Source organism: Schistocerca cancellata, chromosome 5 (assembly GCF_023864275.1).
Source record: "Schistocerca cancellata isolate TAMUIC-IGC-003103 chromosome 5, iqSchCanc2.1, whole genome shotgun sequence".
In the NCBI taxonomy this organism is placed as follows: Eukaryota; Metazoa; Arthropoda; class Insecta; order Orthoptera; family Acrididae; genus Schistocerca; species Schistocerca cancellata.
In genome coordinates, this window is record NC_064630.1 from 321,535,114 (window position 1) to 321,558,628 (window position 23,515).

The window sequence follows — 23,515 nt, forward strand, 5'->3', positions numbered from 1 at the left end:
GTGTGATGTCGTTAGGTTAGTTAGGTTTAAGTAGTTCAAAGTTCTAGGGGACTGATGACCTCAGTAGTTGAGTCCCATAGTGCTCAGAGCCATTTTTTAAAATCGGGACTCATTTGACCGGGCAACGGTTTTCCAGTCATCTACGGTTCAACCAATATGGTCACGAACCCAGGAAGCGATCGTAAGCGATGTCGTGCTGTCAGCAAAGGCATTCGCATCGGTCGTCTGCTGCACTGGCCCATTAACGCCAGATTTCGCGGTATTGTCCTGACGGACACGTTCGTTGTACATCCGACATCGATTTCTGCGATTGTTTCACGCAGTGTTGCTTGTCTGTTAACGCTGACAACTCTACGCAAGCGCTGCTGCTCTCGGTTGTTAAGTGAAGGCATTCGGTTACTGCGTTGTGTGTGGTGAAAGGTAATGCCTGAAATTTGATTTTCTCTGCACACTCTTGACACTGTGGATCCCGGAAAATCGAATTCTCTAACGATTTCTGGAATGGAATGTCCGATGCGTCTACCTCGAACTACCATTCCGCGTTCGGAATCTGTTGATTGCAGTCGTGAGGTCGTAACGACGTGGAAAACTTGTTCAAATGAATCATTTAAATACAAATGGTAGCTGTGCCAATGCACTGCCTTTTTATGTCTTGTGTACGCTAAATTACCGCCATCTGTATATGTACATATTACTATCCCGTGATTGTTGTCAACTCAGTGTATGTACATGAGTACTAAGTTCGTTTCTATCCAAAACCATCCCCCGTTCTTAGTGTTTTTGTTCCAGTCCTATGCGGTTGTTTCACTTGTGTGTGACCCCTCCGCCATCTCCCACCTCATGACCGACACATATTTACATAGGGTGGTCCATTGATCGTGACCGGGCCAAATATATCACGAAATAAGCGTCAAACGAAAAAACTACAAAGAACGAAACTTGGCTAGCTTGAAGGGGAATCCAGATGGCGCTATGGTTGGCCCGCTAGATGGCGCTGCCATAGGTCAAACGGATATCAACTGCGTTTTTTAAAGTACGCACCCCCATTTTTATTACATATTCGTGCAGTACGTAAAGAAATATGAATATTTTAGTTGGACCACTTTTTTCGCTTTGTGATAGATGGCGCTGTAATAGTCACAAACATATGGCTCACAATTTTAGACGAACAGTTGGTAACAGGTAGGTTTTTTAAATTAAAATACAGAACGTATGTACGTTTGAACATTTTATTTCGGTTGTTCCAATGTGATACATGTACCTTTGTGAACTTATCCTTTCTGAAAACGAATGCTGTTACAGCGTGATTACCTGTAAATGCCACATTAATGCAATAAATGCTCAAAATGATATCCGTCAACCTCAATGCATTTGGCAATACGTGTAACGACATTCCTCTCAACAGCGAGTAGTTCGCCTTCCGTAATGTTCGCACATGCATTGAGAACGCGCTGACGCATGTTGTCAGGCGTTGTCGGCGGATCACGATAGCAAATACCATTCAACTCTCCCCACAGAAAGAAATCCGGGGACGTCAGATCCGGAGAACGTGCGGGCCATGGTATGGTGCTTCGACGACCAATCCACTTGTCATGAAATATGGTATTCAATACCGCTTAAACCGCTCGCGAGCTATCTGCCGGTCATCCGTCATGTTGGAAGTACATCGCCATTCTGTCATGGAGTGACACATCTTGTAGTAACATCGGGAGAATATTAACACCATTTAGATAGCCATCGATAAACTGGGGGCCAATTATCCTTCCTCCCAAATTGCCGCACCGTACATTAACCCGCGAAGGTCGCTGATGTTCCACTTGTCTCAGCCATCGTGGATTTTCCGTTGCCCAATAGTGCATATTATGCCGGTTTACGTTACCGCTGTTGGTATATGACGCTTCGTCGCTGCCCGCATCTCGTGGTCGTGCGGTAGCGTTCTCGCTTCCCACCCCCGGGTTCCCGGGTTCGATTCCCGGCGGGGTCAGGGATTTTCTCTGCCTCGTGATGGCTGGGTGTTGTGTGCTGTCCTTAGGTTACTTGGGTTTAAGTAGTTCTAAGTTCTAGGGGACTGATGACCATAGATGTTAAGTCCCGTAGTGCTCAGAGCCATTTGAACCATTTTTTGCTTCGTCGCTAAATAGAACGCGTGCAAAAAATGTGTCATCGTCCCGTAATTTCTCTTGTGCCCAGTGGCAGAACTGTACACGACGTTCAAAGTCGTCGCCATGCAATTCCTGGTGCATAGAAATATGGTACGAGTGCAATTGATGTTGATGTAGCATTCTCAGCACCGAAGTTTTTGAGATTCCTTATTCTCACGCAATTTGTCTGCTAGTGATGTGCAGATTAGCCGCGACAGCAAGTAAAACACCTATTTGAGCATCATCATTTGTTGCAGGTCGTGGATGACGTTTCACATGTGGCTGAACACTTCCTGTTTCCTTAAATAAAGGAACTCTCCGGCGAACGGTCCGGACACTTGGATGATGTCATCCAAGATACCGAGGAGCATACATAGCACACGCCCGTTGGGCATTTTGATCACAATAGCCATACATCAACACGATATCGACCTTTTCCGCAATTGGTAAACGGTCCATTTTAACACGGGTAATGTATCAGGAAGCAAATACTGTCCGCACTGGCGGAATGTTACGTGATACCACGTACTTATACGTTTGTGACTATTACAGCGCCATCTATCACAAAGCGAAAAAAGTGGTCCAAGTAAAAGATTCATGTTTCTTTACGTACTACACGAATATGTAATAAAAAATGGGGGTTCGTATTTTAATAAACGCAGTTGATATCCGTTTGACCTATGGCAGCGCCATCTAGCGAGCCAACCATAGCGCCAGATGGTTTCCCTCTTCAAGCTAGACAAGTTTCGTTCTTTGTAGTTTTTTCGTTTGACGCTTATTTCATGAGTCACTTAGTCCGGTCACGATCAATGGACCACCCTGTATTCCTATAATTATATGAGGACACCACTTTTCACAACTGAAGCTTTCATTTTGTAATGTCATACCCACGATAATTCTACGCTAAGAGGTGCAACTGAAGATGAAGCTTTATGCTTCTAATATGAAATATTATATAAATATGAATAACAGATTTTTTCTGACAATTTGTCGCAATAAAGCTACGTCGCCATAATTTTAGGAAATAAACTAAAATTATAGTTAGGCTAAATGCAATATATATACGTCATTTTAAAGACGAGCGTCTCTGTTATTTTAGTACACAAAAAATTAATTTGCGTCTTTTCGTGGGACGGCGTACCCTGCAATTCGCAGCACTCAATGGACTATGGGCCATAGCTTACACAGCAGGCGTCAACAGCAGCAGGGTGGCGTAGCAGCGCCAGCACACTCTGGTGGCGCAACAGGCGGCCTGAGCAGATCGGAGCTACAGACGCAGCGAGATTACGGAAGCTCGAGGACCGGCAAGAGGATCGCCCTCACAACGAGCGCTCAGTTTTCCTGTAATTAACACCTCATGATTTACGGCCTTACTAAATTTTAATTCTCTTTCAACTGCGAACCGCTGTTATTACTTTCCGACGCTGGAAGGTATTATGCGCAGGTACCAATCAATAGCCATAAAGCCGTCAGGGAACTGGGAGCATAAAAATTTCTGGCACGATTTCGGCCCATTTTTCTCGTTTAACGATTTGAACGCGAGCTAATGGTCTGCGCCGGATCGCTCTGAAACCGCTACGGGGATAATCAGCCACAGCTGACCAAAAAACACTCGCCGTTAACTTCCATGTGTGCACATCGAAGGCCGAGATTTGAGCTGATAAAACTGCACGAATTAAATACCGTCGTAAAGCAGCCCTTTCCCCTTGATACTACTTATAATTCTGTGGCATTCTTGCGTTGTATTGCGTACGTCTGACAGTATTACTGGCCAAGAGGAAGTATACCGTAGCTATACCTCCGCATTGAATCTTTATGATTTGATTTATATGGCCCTTTGATTATTTGTATCATTATTATTACTATTATTATCTCCAAGACATTAAAAACAGTTATTTACACATTTACATCGCATCTACAGCAAGTGTACAGTGTATACTGAATATTATCTACATTCAGAAATTGCGATATGGTCGCGGACTAAAACAACGATCCAGGAAGTGTAGAATGAATTTCTTTTATTTCCGTCAATGATCATGAAACTTTCTACGGTCACTCAACGACGATCTTTCCCGTATATAACAGCGTCATCAGCAAATTACTGTTCACCCTGTCCGTCGGATCATTTTCGTATATAGAGAACAGTAGCGGTTCTATCACACTTCCCTGGGGCACTCCTGACGATGTCATTGTCTCTGATGAACACTGGGTTCTGTTACTTAATAAGTCTTAGAGCCACTCACATATCTGGGAACCTATTCCGTATGCTAGTATCTTCGTTGACAGTCTGTATTGAGGTACCACGTCAAATCCTTTTTGAAAATCTAAATTATGGAATCAGTCTGTTGACCGTCATCCACAGTTCACAGTATATCATGTGAGAAAAGGGCAAGCTGAGTTTCACGCGAGCGATGCTTTCAAAAAAATGTGCTCATTCGTGAACATAAGCTTTTCTGTCTCTACGCAATTTATTATATTCGCACTCAGAATATGTTTTAAAACTCCGCAGCATACCGATGTTAAGGATACCGGTCTGTAATTTTGAGCGACCGTTCTTTCACCCTTGTCGTACTCAGGAGTCACCTGGTCAAGGGGTTTTCTGCGTCTTGAAGTTCTCCACATTCATAATTCTCTCTCCAGTAATGTAAGCGCGCGTTTCAAGTTTGCAGCGTGTTACTCCAGTTCACAGCCTATTCAATGTCTTCCACGTCCGGTGAGATATCTGTAAACCAGTAATTACCTTTTCGTTTAGGTTTTTAATGTTTTCTCCAAGTGTCTTGTTTCGACACAGCTCTAGTCGGCGAGTAGAAAGTGATAATGTAGTTTCTTCAGTTATTTGGAGAACACCCTTTCTTGAGTTCAGACGGATCACATTCAAATACCGCGCTGCACAACTGGACGTCTCTGTTGGTAATGCTGACACAATAGCCCCCCCCCCCCCAGTTGGGGTACTCAAAGGTATGTGCCCGTTGGGATCCTTGCTGCCCGTCAGAAGACCGCAAAGAGCAACGAAGGACCAACTGCGCGGCATTGCTTGCGTGTTACGAGTCTGATCGTAACAATTTATTGTAGAACATCGTCTGCTTTAAAAAAAAATGTTTTACATTGCTTAAATGCCCTTCGTATAAACGATTTCTGAACCAACTAGCGAAACCTTTCTACAGAGTGGCCGACCTACCATGAGCGTTTCATAACTGATTCGTTTACCAAGGCGAGAGCGACGTGTAGTTGACCATTCAGTCAAAGGAGAGGATGAAAGCGAGGCCCTGAGCAATCACTGACAGATTTACTGTTAAAATTACGATAGAGTACATTCTAAGAACAGCCAGGCACCATGTTGCTTCTTTCCACATGTATTTCTCGAAATGAACATAACAGGAAAATCAGGTTGTGTGGAACTCGTATGGAAACTTATAAGCAGTCAACGACGGCGCACCATTCAGAAATTTAACGGAAAAGGGGGAAAATGTTACGGTACCAGAAATACTCTCTGCCACACATCGTACATTGGCTTTCGGAGAATAGATGTAATTAGAGACAGTAACTTACCAGGTTGAGATTTCATAAGTGGTTGAAAAGCATGAGCCACAACATTTACACAAAGGCCCCAAAATGGACCTTATAAGAAAAATGTAAATAAATGCAAAATACTAGTCATTAACCTGGACCAAGAGCAGAGAATGAATAGTAGATTAATATTTTAATCATAAAATTTTCGCCCAGGAATCTGAAAGTCAGTCTGCTTGTTAGTAGGCAGCTTTTAAATCCATCGATCTGCCTATAGCGGTCTGGAACCCTCGCCAAGAACGATTAATAGACGAGACCCAAAGCAGAAATTGGCGTTTAGCCAGGAGTTGCTTTTAATACAGGCATTTTACATAACGTAGCGGTTTACTGGCTCAAATGACTGAGCACTATGGGACTCAACTGCTGAGGTCATAAGTCCCCTATAACTTAGAACTTCTTAAACCTAACTAACCTAAGGACAACACACACATCCATGCCCGAGGCAGGATCCGAACCTGCGACCGTAGCGGTCACGCGGTTCCAGACTGTAGAGCCTAGAACCGCACGGCAACTCCGGCCGGCGTAGCGGTTTACTGTTAAAATTCTTAAAGAATCAAGCAACACATCACTTCCTCAGAAATAGGTGTTTAGAAATAACGATCAAAGTACAGGGTGATTCAAAAAGAATACCACAACTTTAAAAATATGTATTTAATGAAAGAAACATAATATAACCTTCTGTTATACATCATTACAAAGAGTATTTAAAAAGGTTTTTTTTCACTCAAAAACAAGTTCAGAGATGTTCAATATGGCCCCCTCCAGACACTCGAGCAGTATCAACCCGATACTCCAACTCGTTCCACACTCTCTGTAGCATATCAGGCGTAACAGTTTGGATAGCTGCTGTTATTTCTCGTTTCAAATCATCAATGGTGGCTGGGAGAGGTGGCCGAAACACCATATCCTTAACATACCCCCATAAGAAAAAATCGCAGGGGGTAAGATCAGGGCTTCTTGGAGGCCAGTGATGAAGTGCTCTGTCACGGGCTGCCTGGCGGCCGATCCATCGCCTCGGGTAGTTGACTGTTTATACCAACGTTTAATACACCACCTATCAGGAGGTTTAACACCATACGTCGTTCGAAATGCATGCTGAACAACTGTCGTCGATTCACTTCTGCCGTACTCAATAACACAAAAAGCTTTCTGTTGAGCAGTCGCCATCTTAGCATCAACTGACGCTGACGCCTAGTCAACAGCGCCTCAAGCGAACAAATGTACAACTAAATGAAACTTTATAGCTCCCTTAATTCGCCGACAGATAGTGCTTAGCTCTGCCTTTTGTCGTTGCAGAGTTGTAAATTCCTAAAGTTGTGGTATTCTTTTTGAATCACCCTGTATAATAAGGGCGAAGCATAAGTTCCGATGACTGTGAAATCGGTCAGGATGAAATTCTATGAATCCACACTTATGAAATGCTTTGCCAGTCAGATTCACATAAAATGGTAATGCAAAGTAATGAAAGGTGGCATGCAAGTGATTGTGATTCAGTACGCTTAACCGTCTATCTCAAAAATGGTAACAGACGCCTAGCTACAGATTATCTGATATTTACGTTTATCCATCATCAAATGATAATCGTTATAACGCTGACCCGTAAATAACCAAATAAAAGTACCCGCATCAGTTATAAATGTATTAACACAGCAACTAAATTCCTACCGTCAGATACTAAAAATAATAAATTTGATGTAAATTGTGACATATTCTCTACGTAACATGTGACTATGGTTTAAAATACATGGTGGTTAGTAGTGTAGAATCTCAATTGTCGATTTGATTACTTGCTATCGGGTTTTCGTTTATTAACCATCATCAGATCTAAAAGAAACAGAAATGTTCTAAATATTCGAAAAATCCTACACAATAATAAGACTGCAAGAGTAATACTTTCATACGACGAGTCTTACCATTGACTTCCAGCCAGCATGGGCTGAGTGTAAATTAGCAACCAGGTAGGTAACACAACTCTTCTAGCGAGTGACTGGGCGTTATTTGCAACGGGTTCTGTCTGCTATGTGTCATTCAGCTAATTGTAACGCTGCGGATTTACGTTACGTAATTAGGCGGACTGCTTCACAATTAAAGGGTTTCTTTAAAAAAATACTTATCTACTGACGTTGCATTCTCAGTGTTTCGTTATTTAAAAATTTATACATATTTTTATCGCACTGAAAAGGTTTCGTTAGTAGTAGCGGTACGTTTCAAAGATGTTGATGATGATGATGATATCTGGTTTTTGGGGTGCTCAACTGCGCAGTTATCAGCTCCCGTACAAATTCCCAACCTCTGCACTGTCCAGTCTCGACACCTTCCCGAATGATGATGAAATGATGATAAAACAAACACCCAGCCCGCGTGCGGAAAAAATCACCGACCTGGGACCCCGTAATCCAGAGACAGGTTTTTTTCCGGACCGAGACTCGAACGTGAGACCTTGGCTTTTCACGGGCAAGTGTTCTACCGACTTTTTGTATTTTTCCCCCCACGAGAATGGACACAGGTGAATAAGGGTCGAACTCAAGGCCTCCCGAGGAAAGAACAGAGAGGGCTGTGAAGAAGTCAGCCAATAGTACGCCGACCCCTCTCGAGGACGACAACAAGACAGCAGCGGCCTCTAAACGAAGAGGACATAAGCGCCGCGCTGCCTGGCCGTGGCCAGGTTGAAGACTGGCCGTTCTACGAGCTCTACAACAACGACGTAGGAACTGTGTAATTTAACTTGTATTATCAATTGTCTATACTCATGAGATTTCTTACTTTTTCTGTCGCCCATTGCTTACGACACATCATTGTAAATTCCCAAAGTTAAGTGTTGTCATTTATCTTACAGTAATAAAAATTCATTTATACGATTTTCTTTACTTGCTGTCTAACAATCCGAGACAGTAGGTTTCCTAGGCACCCCAACGCTAGGGTGATTTTTTTGACGTTTTTATCTTATTATTTTTTGATATTTTTAAAATTTGTCTTTAGTTTTGTTGTTATTTGTATTATGAAAAGAAAATTTGATAGACTAAAGTTCCACTATACCAGCACTCAAAAGGAAACAAATTCTTTCTCTAGGAAGACCACAGTGAGAGAAGGTCCCAGAAAAAAACTACTCAATTTTTGACCGTTAAAAACGAGGTGCAACATACACTACTGGCCATTGAAATTGCTACACCAAGAAGAAATGCAGATGATAAACCGGTATTCATTGGACACATATATTATACTAGAACTGACATGTGATTACGTTTTCACGCAATTTGGGTGCATAGATCCTGAGAAATCAGTACCTAGAACACCCACCTCTGGCTGCAATAACGGCCTTCATATGCCTGGGCATTGAGTTAAACAGAGCTTGGATGGCGTGTACAGGTACAGCTGCCCATGCAGCTTCAACATGATACCACAGTTCATCAAGAGTAGTGACTGGCGTATTGTGACGAGCCAGTTGCTCGGCCACCATTGACCAGACGTTTTCAATTGGTGAGAGATCTGAGGAATGTGCTGGCCAGGGCAGCAGTCTAACATTTTCTGTATCCAGAAAGGATACAGAAAGGCACCCAGCGAGGTGGCGCAGTGGCTAACACACTGTGAGAGGCACCCACATGCCTTGTTCATACTGTGGCATCAAGCAGTCAGGCCTGCAAGATGAGTGGTCTGCCAAGTGAGTGGATTCATTTTTTATTTATCAAGTAACATGAACTCTAGTACTCACAATTAAAGTTAAAAGTTATTCTCCTGCTTGGATATTACGCAACTGAAACGCACATCTGACTATTAGTAATTTACACAACTCTGGCTGTTCACTACGCACTGGCAATACCACATTTTCTTTTTTATTTAACGGCTTTGATCAACACGTGGCTATCGCACGTGCCACACGTGGCACACATTATAAATTCTGGATATCATGGCAACATGCAATTTGAAGGAAAAGACCACCAATCTTTTTCTTTTCACTATCTTATTTATTCCGATAAATTCTATAACCTAAACACACAAATTCTATAACCTACAACAATAACACATGAGAAATTCCGCCCAGAGGGCATGGCTTTACATTGGTGATTCTCTATCTTATGGTCTCGTAATTCTTTAACGCTACAGTGCACTTTCTGGATAGGATGGTGGATCTTTTGCTATATCTCACACTTCGACTCTCACAACCATCATCACGAAACTTTCCTCCAGACCGAGTGGTACAAAAGGAACATGCATAACCCACTACCTCTGAAACTACCTTGCTACTCTCCCATGCAAACCACACATACTTAAATTACATGACATACACCACACTGCAACATGGAATACAACATAAGGAATAGTCACAACATTATAATCACATCACTTTCAGCTTTCCCACTTCAATTAGTATTCATCCCAGTTCCACACGACACTGCCCCACTTCGTAACTTTTCTTTCCTACTACGAACTCTGGACATTACATGCACGTCTTCCTGTGCAATGCAAGCCAAGTGGCGTTGCTGGATAGACGGCTGACTCACCTTGCTTCTCTCTCAGAGTATTATAGTTTGCATCAAGCGTCACATGGAAACATAACACGCAAAGTAATATTAAGAACATATTCATCACACACGCGAGTCCTCAACTGATACCATGGACGAGTACTTCTCTTTATCCTTTGTCTCATACACAGATTGAGACTCACACAGTACTCACCACGTGGAAGTACTCGTCTCTAATTTCAAGTCCTGCACACGCCATTTCTTAAATATTTCCAACTTATAGTACACACGCTAGTAATTCAGCTTAACTTAAGCACTCGGAAGTATATCAACTTATTGCTACACGTGGTTCGTTGTGACCGTTGGTCACTTCCGAAGATTACTACGATCCCATTAATATTACCTGTCTGACATTTAATTCTCCCCACAAAAGTTCCTGAAATAGAGAAATTATTATTCTAAACTACTCTTAAGTATTTCACATGCGTACCATGTCTCCACTCTTTTGTCCTTACGGAGCACGCCTAAGAGAGGTCTTACCAACACTAGATTCAGTGGCAGAGTGCTGAAACATGGCCGTTCTTCAGGTCATCTTGCACCTCTGTCGAGGTGGGGGAAGACCATGCTACCGTATTGGTCAGCCACATTTCAGGCGCTCAAAGCTCCGGTAAGTTTCATCTCTTTGGTTCCACAAAAGGTGGCCAAAAGATCGTCTCAAAGATGATCATATATTCACATTCACTATCTGCGGTTAGCAGACGACCATACATTCATTCATTTCACAGATCTCACCAAACTGGATGTAGGGATTTATTTTGTGGGAGTGCACATGTGATCAAGTAAATAAATAAATTGTCATTCTTTCCCACACTGGTATCCGGCTTCGATGTATTAATTGAAATTGAGTTATTTTTACAAAAAATATGTTGTACTGACAAGAATAACGAAGAATGTTGTACCTATTTTCAATGTCGGGCGGTACTGTACCCTTTCAACTGGACTCGCATTCGGGAGGACGACGGTTCAATCCCGCGTCCGGCCATCCTGATTTGGGTTTTCCGTGATTTCCCTGAATCGCTCCAGGCAAATGCCGGGATGGTTCCTTTGAAAGGGCACAGCCGATTTCCTTCCTCGTCCTTACCTAATGCGATGAGACCGATGACCTCGCTGTATGATCTCCTCCCCCAAAAAAACAACCCAAACAAACAACCCAGAAAGGCCCGTACAGGACCTGCAACACTCGGTCGTGCATTATCCTGCTGAAATGTAGGGTTTCGCAGTGATCGAATGAAGGGTAGAGCCACGGGTTGTAACAAATCTGAAACGTAACTTCCACTGTTCAATGTGCCGTCAATGCGAACAAGAGGCGACTGAGACGTGTAACCAATGACACCCCATACCATCACACAGGGTGATACGCCAGTATGGTGATGACGAATACACGCTTTCAATGTGCATTCACCGCGATGTCGCCAAACACGGATGCGACCATCATGATGCTGTAGGCTAAACAGAACCTCGATTCGTCCGAAAAAATGACGTTTTGCCATTCGTGCACCCAGGTTCGTCGTTGCGTACACCATCGCAGGCGCTTCTGTCTGTGATGCAGCGTCAAATGTAACCACAGCCATGGTCACCGAGGTGATAGTCCATGCTGTTGCAAACGTCGTCGAACTGTTCGTGCGAATGGTTGTTGTCTTGCAAACGTCCCCATCTGTTGACTCAGGGATCAAGACGTGGCTGCACGATCCGTTACAGCCATGCGGATAAGATGCCTATCATCTCGACTGCTAGTGATACGAGGCCATTGAGATCCAGCATGGCGTTCCGTATTACCCTCTTGAACCCACCGATTCCATATTCTGCTAACAGTCATTGGATCTCGACCAACGCGAGCAGCAATGTCGCAATACGATAAACCGCAATCGCGATAGGCTACAATCCGACCTTTATCAAAGTCGGAAACGTGATGGTACGCATTTCTCGACCTTACACGAGGCATCACAGCAACGTTTCACCAGGCAACGGCGGTTAACTGCTGTTTGTGTATGAGAAATCGATTGGAAAATTTGGTCAAGTCAGCACGTAGTAGGTGTCGCCACCGGTGCCAACCTTGTGTGAATGCTCTGAAAAGCTAATCATTTGTATATCACAGCATCTTCTTCCTGTCGGTTAAATTTCGCGTTTGTAGCTCGTCATCTTCGTGGTGTAGCAATTTTAATGGCCAGTAGTGTATTTGCAAATAAAGAAAGCTAACCTAGAAGCCTCTGTCACTTCCAACGATCATTCACCATACATTGACGAAAAACAAGCGGGTCGGAATTGTTGTAACACCCCGATTACATAGTGGGCGTAGTGTCCAAGAAGCCATACGTTCTAATTAGCCTTCGTCCGAGGGAAAACGGAAAAGTCTGGACACAGACGTTCAACAGAGAAAGAAGCATCAGCTGATCGGGTAAGGAAAGCCCGTCGTCGTCGAATCCAGTGCCAGTGTTCTCGTCCACAAGAGACAAACCTGTGTGGTAATGTATCAGGTTGATTACATGTGTCGCAAAGACCAGTCGGACTAAGACCAACGCGATGGAGGAGCTGTTGGTCGGGATCAGATTGAGAATGACGCTATACCACGATGAAGCCACTTCCGTCGAAGACTAACGTGAAACCACACTGTTTTCCAGGATACAAATGGTGCGGTCATTTCAACTGGGGAGGGGGATAATTGTACTCCCCAACGAGAAAGCAAGGGTCTGGTGATAAGGTATGTCATTGATGAAATGTCAGCTCCCAGAAAACGTATTGTAATATAAAATTCACGTAGGTCCCGCATTTTAGAGTTATCCAGCCAACATTGGCACGCGGAGTCAGACTGCCCGGTTTGGAGGCACGTAAATAAGCGAGATGAAGTAGAATGAGTAGCTCGAGTACATGTTAAAACAGTACACACGGTAAAGTTTTAAACGTTAAATGTTAAAACGGTACGGTATAGTACGGTCGCAGGTTCGAATCCTGCCTCGGGCATGGATGTGTGTGATATCCTTAGGTTAGTTAGGTTTAAGTAGTTCTAAGTTCTAGGGGACTGATGATCACAGATGTTGAGTCCCATAGTGCTCAGAGCCATTTGAACGGTACGGTATAAACAATACTGAAGACTTCGCTTTGATCTTAGGAAGTCCCGACCCTCCAAGGGGACGGGGCTTTTCAACCACTTCATACAGAAGTCGAAAAATACGACTGTTCCAAAGGAAATGACGGGACCTTTGCATCAATTTGCACGTCATCATTGCGATGAGTGGGAATATTTGTGCAATATAGTAGACAATGCTGAAAATTTAGGTATCTAAGATCTGCACTATGTGAAGAAGACTAAGGAAATGGCGTTCGTGTTCACGAATTGCCCCTTGAATTCGATTCGTCACCTTCCGCTATTTTCATCGGACAACAATCCACACTAATTCCATCGATTTTTGGTGAGCAACAACCGTTGCCCATGAAAATAGAATCTGCTAAAAATCGTGCAGTGGTTATAGCGTACATTTCCGTTCATTAATGCCGTCTCCAGAGAAAGAACAACAGGAATCCAATATGTCGTTGAGCAAGAATATATAATGAACATAACTTAGCAATACCATAACATCATCCACGTACGCTCGTACCGAGAAGGTTTCTCCTAATACCTTCCAGCCACTTAATTGATCAGCAATTTGACGAAGCAGAGGTTCTAAGCACAAGACAAAAAGCGGCATGGGGAGGGGTCTCCCGTGCCGTATGCCCCGTCTGATGGTGATCTGGCAAGTAAGTTGTCCATTCACAACGACAGTTGCGTGAATACCTGTGAAAAGATGGGATAATACCTGATATGCAGTATGACAGACTGGTCGCCTTGAGCACCTGCATCAAGAAACCGTGACTGACCCGTTTAAACAGGCATAAGTAGATGCAGGCACCGAGACAACGTTGAGGCATTCGACTACAGAATTCAGAATAGTGCGCCCAGGCACACAGTTTTGGTGGACAGCATGAATTTTCTCCAGCAGTTCGACAAACGGTTATGAACCGTCCGGTCACTGTTTTGTAATCGAAGTTAAGCGCGTATCGGCCGGAATTTGTCAATTTGATTTTACCATATTGAAGAGGTCAGGAATCAAACTCCCCCAGAATCACTTCATTTACCAGTGACATAATCACCTGTAAGAGGCCAAAAATGTTCATAAGATTCCTTAGGAATACCGTCGAATCTAGGAGATTTTTGTGATGATGAATCAACAATACGGCGATAAATAACATCGCAAGTAAAGTCACTTAGAAATCAGCATTTAATGCAGGAGTAACCACGCAACCGAAGAGAGGAGTAAATCCATCAGGGACAATCGTAACAATATCGGGGTCATCATGAAGGGCAGTAAAGTAATCATATATCGCTGTGGAAATGTCATGTTGGATGTCAGTAAGTGACCATCGGTGTGAGTAGGGGACGTGATAGACGCTCGTTCGTGACGCGTCCGCAGCCGTACAAGGTGGTATCCTGTAGGAAGACGCGGGATTTTGATGGCATCCTGAATCGTTCCTCTTTAACTGAAGACGTTTCCCCTTAACATGGCGGACAGCGATAATCCATAAGGGAGCTTGTATGGCACCATCATAAAGTTGACGAGGGAAGGATCCTTTAAGGTGGAGGTGTTCAGCTCCCAGTGGAGGCGATACAGTTTTACTGGTTGCGGTAGAGATTTAAAGTTACACTTATGGCACAGCAATCAATGAAACAAGTTGGTATCACGTCTATCGCTAACAGCTGTCCACGTAAAGATTTAGAATAATAAAATCTGCTGGAAGTAAATGCAAAATGCGTATACCTGACGAGGGTGGGTTATTGACAGGTCCAGGCATCTCGTATCTTCGAAGAATCGTCTAGTTCCTTACTGAAATTAAAAATAAGGGTCTGATCCACAGGATGCAAAACACAGTTAAAATCTCAGCCTGACAGAAGTTTCTGCGGAGTTTTACGAAATAAATAAACTATATCCTCTTTATAAAAAACGCGCACGACCTGTGGAGATTCTGAAGAGGCATAAAGAAGGAGGTTTTCCATCTGATTTGGCGAATGCGGGCTGGTCCCCTTATTCCGCTTCAATTACACCATGTCGGCGATTGCTGCACATACACTGTACGTACACGTACACCATAAAATGTTGTAGACCACTGTGGGCTACGGCGGACGAGGCCTCTTCGTCTTTCTACGTCCCCGTTTCAATACACGATACACACAAGGTCACAAAAAGCGCAGTCTATTCCTCGGCCGTTGTCAAGAACCTCGAAATCAGGAAGTAGCATTCCCTCTGTATAAAATAACGCAGTGCCATTAGATAGTCCAGAGGCCATATTAAAGAAAGTAGAAAAGCCGGGAATGGAAAAATTTTCAAATAACACTTCTTGCAAAAATATAACGTCTGAATGTTAACCGTAAATAAATTGTCGCAGCGATGCCAGTCTAAGCTTGGAACTAGTTCTGTTCACATTCAAGGTAACAACGGTACAGGCCTGCATCTATTGATTACCAAAACTATACAGTTGAGTACTTGCAAATGACGGTTAACAGTCCGTAGCAGTTTCAACGGATGAATCTGAATGTAAAGAGGTGGACCCCTTTCTTCCATCCTCTTCCGCTATTTTTTTCTTTTTTTCTTTTCTTCTTCCCTCGATGCTGCGCGCTCAAGTTGAAAACGTAGATAGTCGCGACGCTGCAGGAAGGCGCCTGCCGCGCGGGGCAACGTGGGAAAGGGGGGGGGGCTGTCCTGTGGAAATCCAGTATTAGGTACAGAGGGTATATCCCACTCTTCCACAGGTGGGCCGTGCGGAAACGGAAACTGACGGTACGTCTTTTAGCATCACCAAATGTACCGCTGGCATTCTAGGGCCGATCTGGTTCTGACCAGCAGCCGATTGTTGCCTGCTTTCCTCATACGGGGGCACAGAAGAAGGGTAGGAATACATTGCAGACGCAGGAATGTCTGGGAAGTTCATAGATATAGTACGGAGGTACTACTCACATGAGATGTATCCTCATGTAAATCCGAAGAGGCGGTTGGAGGAAGTGCTGGACGTTGTCGAAACTTGAACAGCACCCGACATATCATACGGTCTAAACTCTGGGAGGGTAGATGCCTGCTCCACCGGAATCTCTTCAGAAGAGCGGAAAAGCGAAGAGAAATCGCCTGACTACTAACCATCTTGCGTCCATCTACACTTGTTTTGAAGTGAAGTGGCGGCGCGAAAGCTACAGTGGCGAAGTCCCCAAGCGAGGCTAATGGCGAAAATGCACTCGGACTATCACACAATGACTCGCCTTGCCCCAAATCAGCTACAGTTTTACTTTTAAGTTGTTCATAAGTGGATTTTAAGAGTGTGATACGACGAAGGAAATTTGTACCGAGGCGTCCATTCTCATTACATATAAAACAGGCCCCTTTTTGTCCCGTATAAATTACACTATGTGATCAAAAATATACAGACACCCCCAAAAACATACGTTTTTCATATGAGGTGCATTGTGCTGCCACCTACTGCCAGCTACTCCAAACCAGCAACCTCAGTAGTCATTAGACATCGTGAGACTTCGAATGTGGTCAGGTGATTGGGTGTCACTTGTGTCATACGTCTGTACGAGTGATTTCCACACTCCTAAACATCCCTAGGTCCACTCTTTCCGTTGTGACAGTGAAGTGTAAACGGGAAGGGGCACGCACAGCACAAGAGCGTACAGGCCGATCTCGTCTGTTGACTGACAGAGACCGCCGACAGTTGAAGAGGGTCGTAATGTGTAATAGGCAGATATCTATCCAGACTATCACACAGAAATTCCAAACTGCATCAGGATCCACTGCAAGTACTGTGACAGTTAGGCGGGAGATGAGAAAACTTGAATTCCATGGTCGATCGGCTGCTCATAAGCCACACATCACGCCGGTAAATGCCAGACGACGTCTCGATTAGCGTAAGGAGCGTAAAAATTGGACGATTGAACAGTGGAGAAACTTTGTGTGGAATGGCCAATAACGGTACACAATGTGGCGATCCGATGGCAGTGTGTGGGTATGGCGAATGCCCGGTGAACGTCATCTGCCAGCGTGTGTAGTTTCAACAGTAAAATTCGGAGGCGGTGGCGTTACGGTGTGGTCGTGTTTTTCATTGAGGGAGCTTGCTCCCCTCGTTGTTTAGCGTGGCACTATGACAGCACCGGCCAACATTGATGTTTTAAGCACCTTCTTCCTCTCCACTGTTGAAGAGCAATTCGGGGATGGCGATTGCATCTTTCAACACGATCGAGCACCTGCTCATAATGCACGGCCTTTGGCGGAGTGGTTACACAACAATAACATGTCTGTAATGGACTGGCCTGCACAGAGTCTGAATCCTATAGAACACCTTTGGAATGTTTTGGAACGCCGACTTCATGCCAGGCCTCACCGACCGACATCGATACCTCTACTGAGTGCAGCACTACGTGAATAATGGGCTGCCATTCCCCAATAAACCTTCCAGCACCTGATTGAGTGGAAGCTGTCATCGAGGCTAAGGTTGGGCCAACACCATATTGAATTCCAGCATTACCGATGGAGGGCACCACGACATTTTAAGTCTTTTCAGCCAGGTGTCCGGATACGTTTGATCACACAGTGTATCCACACACTTACAAATCATAGGGAATGTTCCGTTCGACCACCATGTCCACGGATCGAACTCCGTTATAAACTTGAGCGGACCAGCGTTCCCGCTGTGTATCCCGTATAGCCCCAAACGGAAGCAGGGCAATCTTGAGGAAACTGTCATCAACTTCGGGCGGCAGGTTAAGCACCCTAACATTCGCATATTCCACCTCCGCGTTCTCCTGAATAACCATGCAATTAGAGCCATCGCGATGAACGAAAGGGACTTGTTGTTCGTACCGCGAAAGGAGCTAAATGGTTCAAATGGCTCTGAGCACTATGGGACTCAACTGCTGAGGTCATTAGTCCCCTAGAACTTAGAACTAGTTAAACCTAACTAACCTAAGGACATCACAAACATCCATGCCCGAGGCAGGATTCGAACCTGCGACCGTAGCGGTCTTGCGGTTCCAGACTGCAGCGCCTTTAACCGCACGGCCACTTCGGCCGGCCGCGAAAGGAGCCTATCAACCTGAAGTGGAACTATAAACTTGACATAAAACACATACGATTGGGAAACGAAGTAAGCCGTGAAGTGACTTTGATCCTATCTGCAAGCCAATCATGTATTTATAACGAACTTGGCTGCACATGACGCGTGGACTTGTCAAAACTGAAACTGATGTGGAATGTTCCTGGGAGCCATGGACGATATCAAGGCGCAAGCTTATAGAATCACAAGCACGAGTGGGTCATAACGCAGTGTAGTGCCTTAGAAGATAAGGTCATGAAATACGCCTTTCATGTTACTGTTATATAGAATAAGACACCACGTGAAGTGTATCTTGGAGGAAGTAATATATTTTTTTCAGTCTCTTTCTTATTTTTATGAGTTGGTCTCTCCACGTCACACATGACCTTTCTTGTAGCATCTCCCGCTTCCTGTCATGACGAATTCTATGACACTCTCACGATGAGCCAATGACGAAACGCGTAACTCCTCATTTAGGGCGTCAGACAGTCTTGATTGAAGAATTGTTGGAAAAACGGTTTCGTTAGCAATCGCTCTCGTGTGTGTATTACACTTAGTTAAGATTTTCCAATAAATCGAAATCTGGTATCTTCGTTCCTACCCGTCATATTTATGTAGTTCTTTCTCCTTAAGGCACTCCGCACAACTGTTCATACATTCTTTAACAGTTTTGACTGATTCTTCCGCTATTTGTGGTACAGTTAGTGTTCTGTTTATTGCGAATGCCGTCCATACATTCTCGTTACAACAGTTTTCCATCTTCGCTGTGAATATGTTTCCTCTTTGCTTCTAACTCTGGTACTGGAAACTTTGCTGCGGACTGGTTTGCTTAATCCGTCCGCACATCAGATTTCTATTAATTATATGACGAGTGTGGAGCTCTAGCTATATAAGCTGTGTCTGTATGGCCCCTCTGGACTGTGCGCTCTACCAATGTAATAAACTGGTATTACTGCAAAAACGGAATACCCGCTAGACGTTCTACTGAGAGGAAAGAAGAGAGATCTTAGCGTAGTATGGCACATAAACACTTCAATATTTATAATGCTTAGGTTCGATACAAAGAGCACGATTACACAGGCATGTAGCTACCGAGTCTGAGAAAACCTGTCTAAAAATAGTATGGCACATCTATTTGACTCCGCACTGTAATGTCGTCATCAACAAAAGCATTTCCCTATTAAAATCATCAGTACAGTAACTTTCGAATCTCTCTCCCAAATTTTTACCGCATTGGTATGGATTTATAGACACAAGCCTGTAGCGGCACTAAGGATAGATAATTAGTGACAAGGCTTTATTTAGGTTTTCAGATTTACTTTTTACCTTTCACTGATCTTCGTATGTACAAAAAGCATGGAAAAATAATGCCCGTATATCGTTTACGACGTGTATGAAAAAGACACAAACAACGTGTCGTACGTTGTGCAGGACGGCAAACCAGCCACTTTGCTAGAGGGAAAGTTAATTCAAAATTCGGTTGCTGTGGAGCTCCAAAGCTTTCGAATGGTGGCTTCAAATCGACTTCGTACTCTTTTTGGTAGCCTAATAAGCTACGCAAGCCATTAGTCATTAGTGTGAAGAGTACGAACGGACGGCGCGTGAAGAACGCTTAGTATGTTGAACAGGCCTCAAAATCATTCTACAAGACATAACACAGGAATGGAAATCGTTGTCGACGTGCTTGCATCCACATTACACTGACTGCTAATGGATTTCGTTACCAATTGTGACCACCAAACGAAATATGAAGAGCCACTTATGATGCCATTCTCAAACTGAAACGATCCACAGCGCCAATATTTTGCATTCATGATGTTGGTTCCCCTTGAAAAATTAGTTTGCTACATTGCGCAACATACAATGCTTGTCCCATTTTTATACTCCTTTATAAATACAGGCATGCTGGTCTTTCAGAATTGCAGCACCTTGAAGGCAGCAAGCAACAAACAAAAAATTATCAATAAGTGTATTACATATTTGACTACGAAATTAATCATCATTTTAGTGCAGCTGTGGAAGGGAATAAAACCACTTACATTTCCTGTATGAAAAAAAAATCACGCAGCAGTTTTCTCATTCAGATGTTGCTTTGAATATCGGTTGACTGTAGGATAAACGACTGCCAACAAATGTCGGGATTCGTGGCTTACCAAGACGGCAATTTACCGTTCCGCGACGCGCTGCTCGCTTGCTTTGGAACGGAAGACTGTCACGCGAATACGGAAACGATGAGTTGACGAGCATCATACCCAACCGCTTGCAGGATCTCAAGTGTGTGCCGTGTTCGTACTCTGGCCTAGGCTGGCAACGTGCGAACTGTATTGTAGGGTTGACACAATCCCTATCGACGCTGACAGAGAGAACGGTTTATCTGCGCGAATACAGCGCGGGGAGAGGAGAGCGATGGCGAGACTGAATGAGTACTGCGAGTAAGCACGAAATTGGGGCTGACAGTGAAGGGACGTCCGACACGGATAGACGGTGTGTTTACTTGGCTACGCATAAGCGGAAGCATCGTGGTCTGTTGCTCGGAGGACTGTCATTGAGTGCTCTTGGCGCGAACGTACTGTGTTCTTATGGAATGTGAATAAGACGCACGCAGAAAAATTGTGTGACGGGGCTGTGTAGTACTGTGTAGTACTGCGTACTGATAGTTGCGCCGTCGTTTCATGATATTCCATGCTTATGGTGTACTGTTATTTGTCCACGAAACTGTTCGTACATATTCTATATGCTGTATCAGTTACAAAGTTTCAGCAATTTCGTGTACACGCTTTATTACAGAGGCATTTGCCTGATTTAAACTATTTCGCTGTATCCGCCTTCTTAGTGTGATGTTATACACATTTCATTAAAACGTGTAGAGTGCATGTTTGCTTATTTCTTAGTCCATAACATATTGTGCAGAGCATAAGCATCAGTGAAAATTTGTAGTGCTTGTTTCTAACAATGGCTTGTTTCAGGTACACTATGCGGTACTGTATTCTGTCACAAAAAGGGACTCGAAGGTTGATGACATACATACTGCATGTGGGGGCACCGTGCCTCGAACCTAATCCAGCTACACAAAAAGGGAAGGAACTGTTCCAAATGTTAATCAAAATATCCACGGATGTCCTGCCGGTCTACAGTGTCCAAAGGGCCCGTTGGACACTGTAGACCGGCAGTACACCCGTGGATATTTTGATTATCAAATACGCCGGGAGAAACTCAAGAAGCACGTTCCAAATGTTTCTTGCATTCTATTTTCACTAATGGATGCTATAATAAGCCATTTCGAATGTTTATCTGTGAGTTACGGAAAGTCTGAAGAGCTCCGTACAACTTACTGTTATCCTTGTTGTGTTTCAACTGATAGCACACTCTTGTGTTCTTTTGCCACTTTCGGTGATTTAAGTAAATTTTAATTTCTGTAGATCTCTTTAGGTTCCAGAGGAAGTAATCGTCCAGTTTAGTTTTTTGAGCAATATTGAAAGTTTGCTTATTTCTGAATAGTTATCATGGTTCAGCTTTAGTAATTGGCTACCTGTTTGCCTTATGTGTGAATTTGAAGAGAAATTGTTGAATAGAGCACAGGTTGTAAGCTTGTTAAAACTGTGAGAATATGAATAAATGTGCGATAACAATCACACGAGAGTAGCGCCATAGAGGAAAAACAAACTGTTCGTTCTGCCTTGCAGGATCGTACAGCCACAACAATAAGGAAATGGGCTTGTCTGTAGCAAGACATGTATCAAGACAGACTTTTCGACGACCTCTGAAGGATCGAGGGCTTTTAGCATGGCGTCTATGGCCGGCTTCTTTGGACACAGTAGCAGAGACCGGTGCGCCAATTGTGGAACACCCAACGAAAATTCTTGACACAAGACTGACACTTCATCATCTTTTTCAGATTAGTTTCGTTTCTCCATACAACATCATGATCGTGTGGGACACCGAGCAGAAGGGACGTTACCAGATTGTATTCGTTACTGTCATGCGAGCCTAGCACCTAACGTGAGGTTACCGTGAGCCATTGCGTACACAGTACGAACACCTCTGGTTCGCATAGCCTGTGATTTGGACTGCAGTAAAAACCGATGGCAGTGCCCTCTTTCCGAGGCATTCGTGACCTGTTTTCCGTGGCTCCCTGCGCAACCTTGATACAGAGAGTGTTCGACTGTTATTATGGCCACCACGTCCTCCATTACTCTCATCAACCGAAATTGTCAAAAGTATGGCTCCACACCACTCGACGCCCAGTCGGGTAAGAGCTATGTCTGCTATTAGAACTCTGTGTAGTAAATTCAGCACACCGAATATTCCAAAATGACCTACAAATTTTATAATGATATCTACTTATTAAACTGTTACGCATAATAAACAGTACTTGATTGTTTTGTATACTTCCTCGTAATTTTAATGGAGAAATTTCTACGACAATACTTTTTTCTTCATTGTTAGGATACTAGAAAAACGCAGTCCACAGTAAAGGAAATGGCTTATAAAGCACTAGGGTAAACTATCTTAGTATGTTCCTTAATTGTGTGCGACCTGTACCAAATAACAAAGGATACTGAACGTGAACAAAGAAGAGCAGCATTTTCCTAAGTTCACTTGACCCGTTGGAGAGCGTCAAGGAGATGCTAAAAAGAACTTGCACACAATGAAGACGGGCGCAAGTCAACCGGCAAGAGCCTCGTGACGAAGATTCACGAAAAAGGTTTAATTGAGCAAAGTAGAAATACACTACAACCCCCTAAGTATTACCCTCATAGGAGTCGTAAAGACAATATTAAACTAATTACATCTCCGATAGAAGCATTTAAGCAATCATTATTTGTGGGCTCCGGAGATGAACGGAACAGAAGCAGCCATGATGACTGGTACAATGTGAAGTACATTCTGCTATGAACTTCACAGTGATTTGCAGAATGTAGATGTAAAATAGTAAATATAGTTTCACTATAATTAAACTGCAATTTGCTATCAAAATTTGTTGTGCTTGTCGGCAGGGAGTTATCAACGATCCTTATTTGTAAAAATTTAACTGTTTCTCGATCACTGTTTTTTACGAGATCAAATAGATTGGTTTGAGGCAGTGTCTCCCATCTTCAGATTATTTCTCGTAGTTGCAGAGTAACTAATTTCAACGGAACACTAGCAGTTTCATTGTGATATGACAGCAAAACT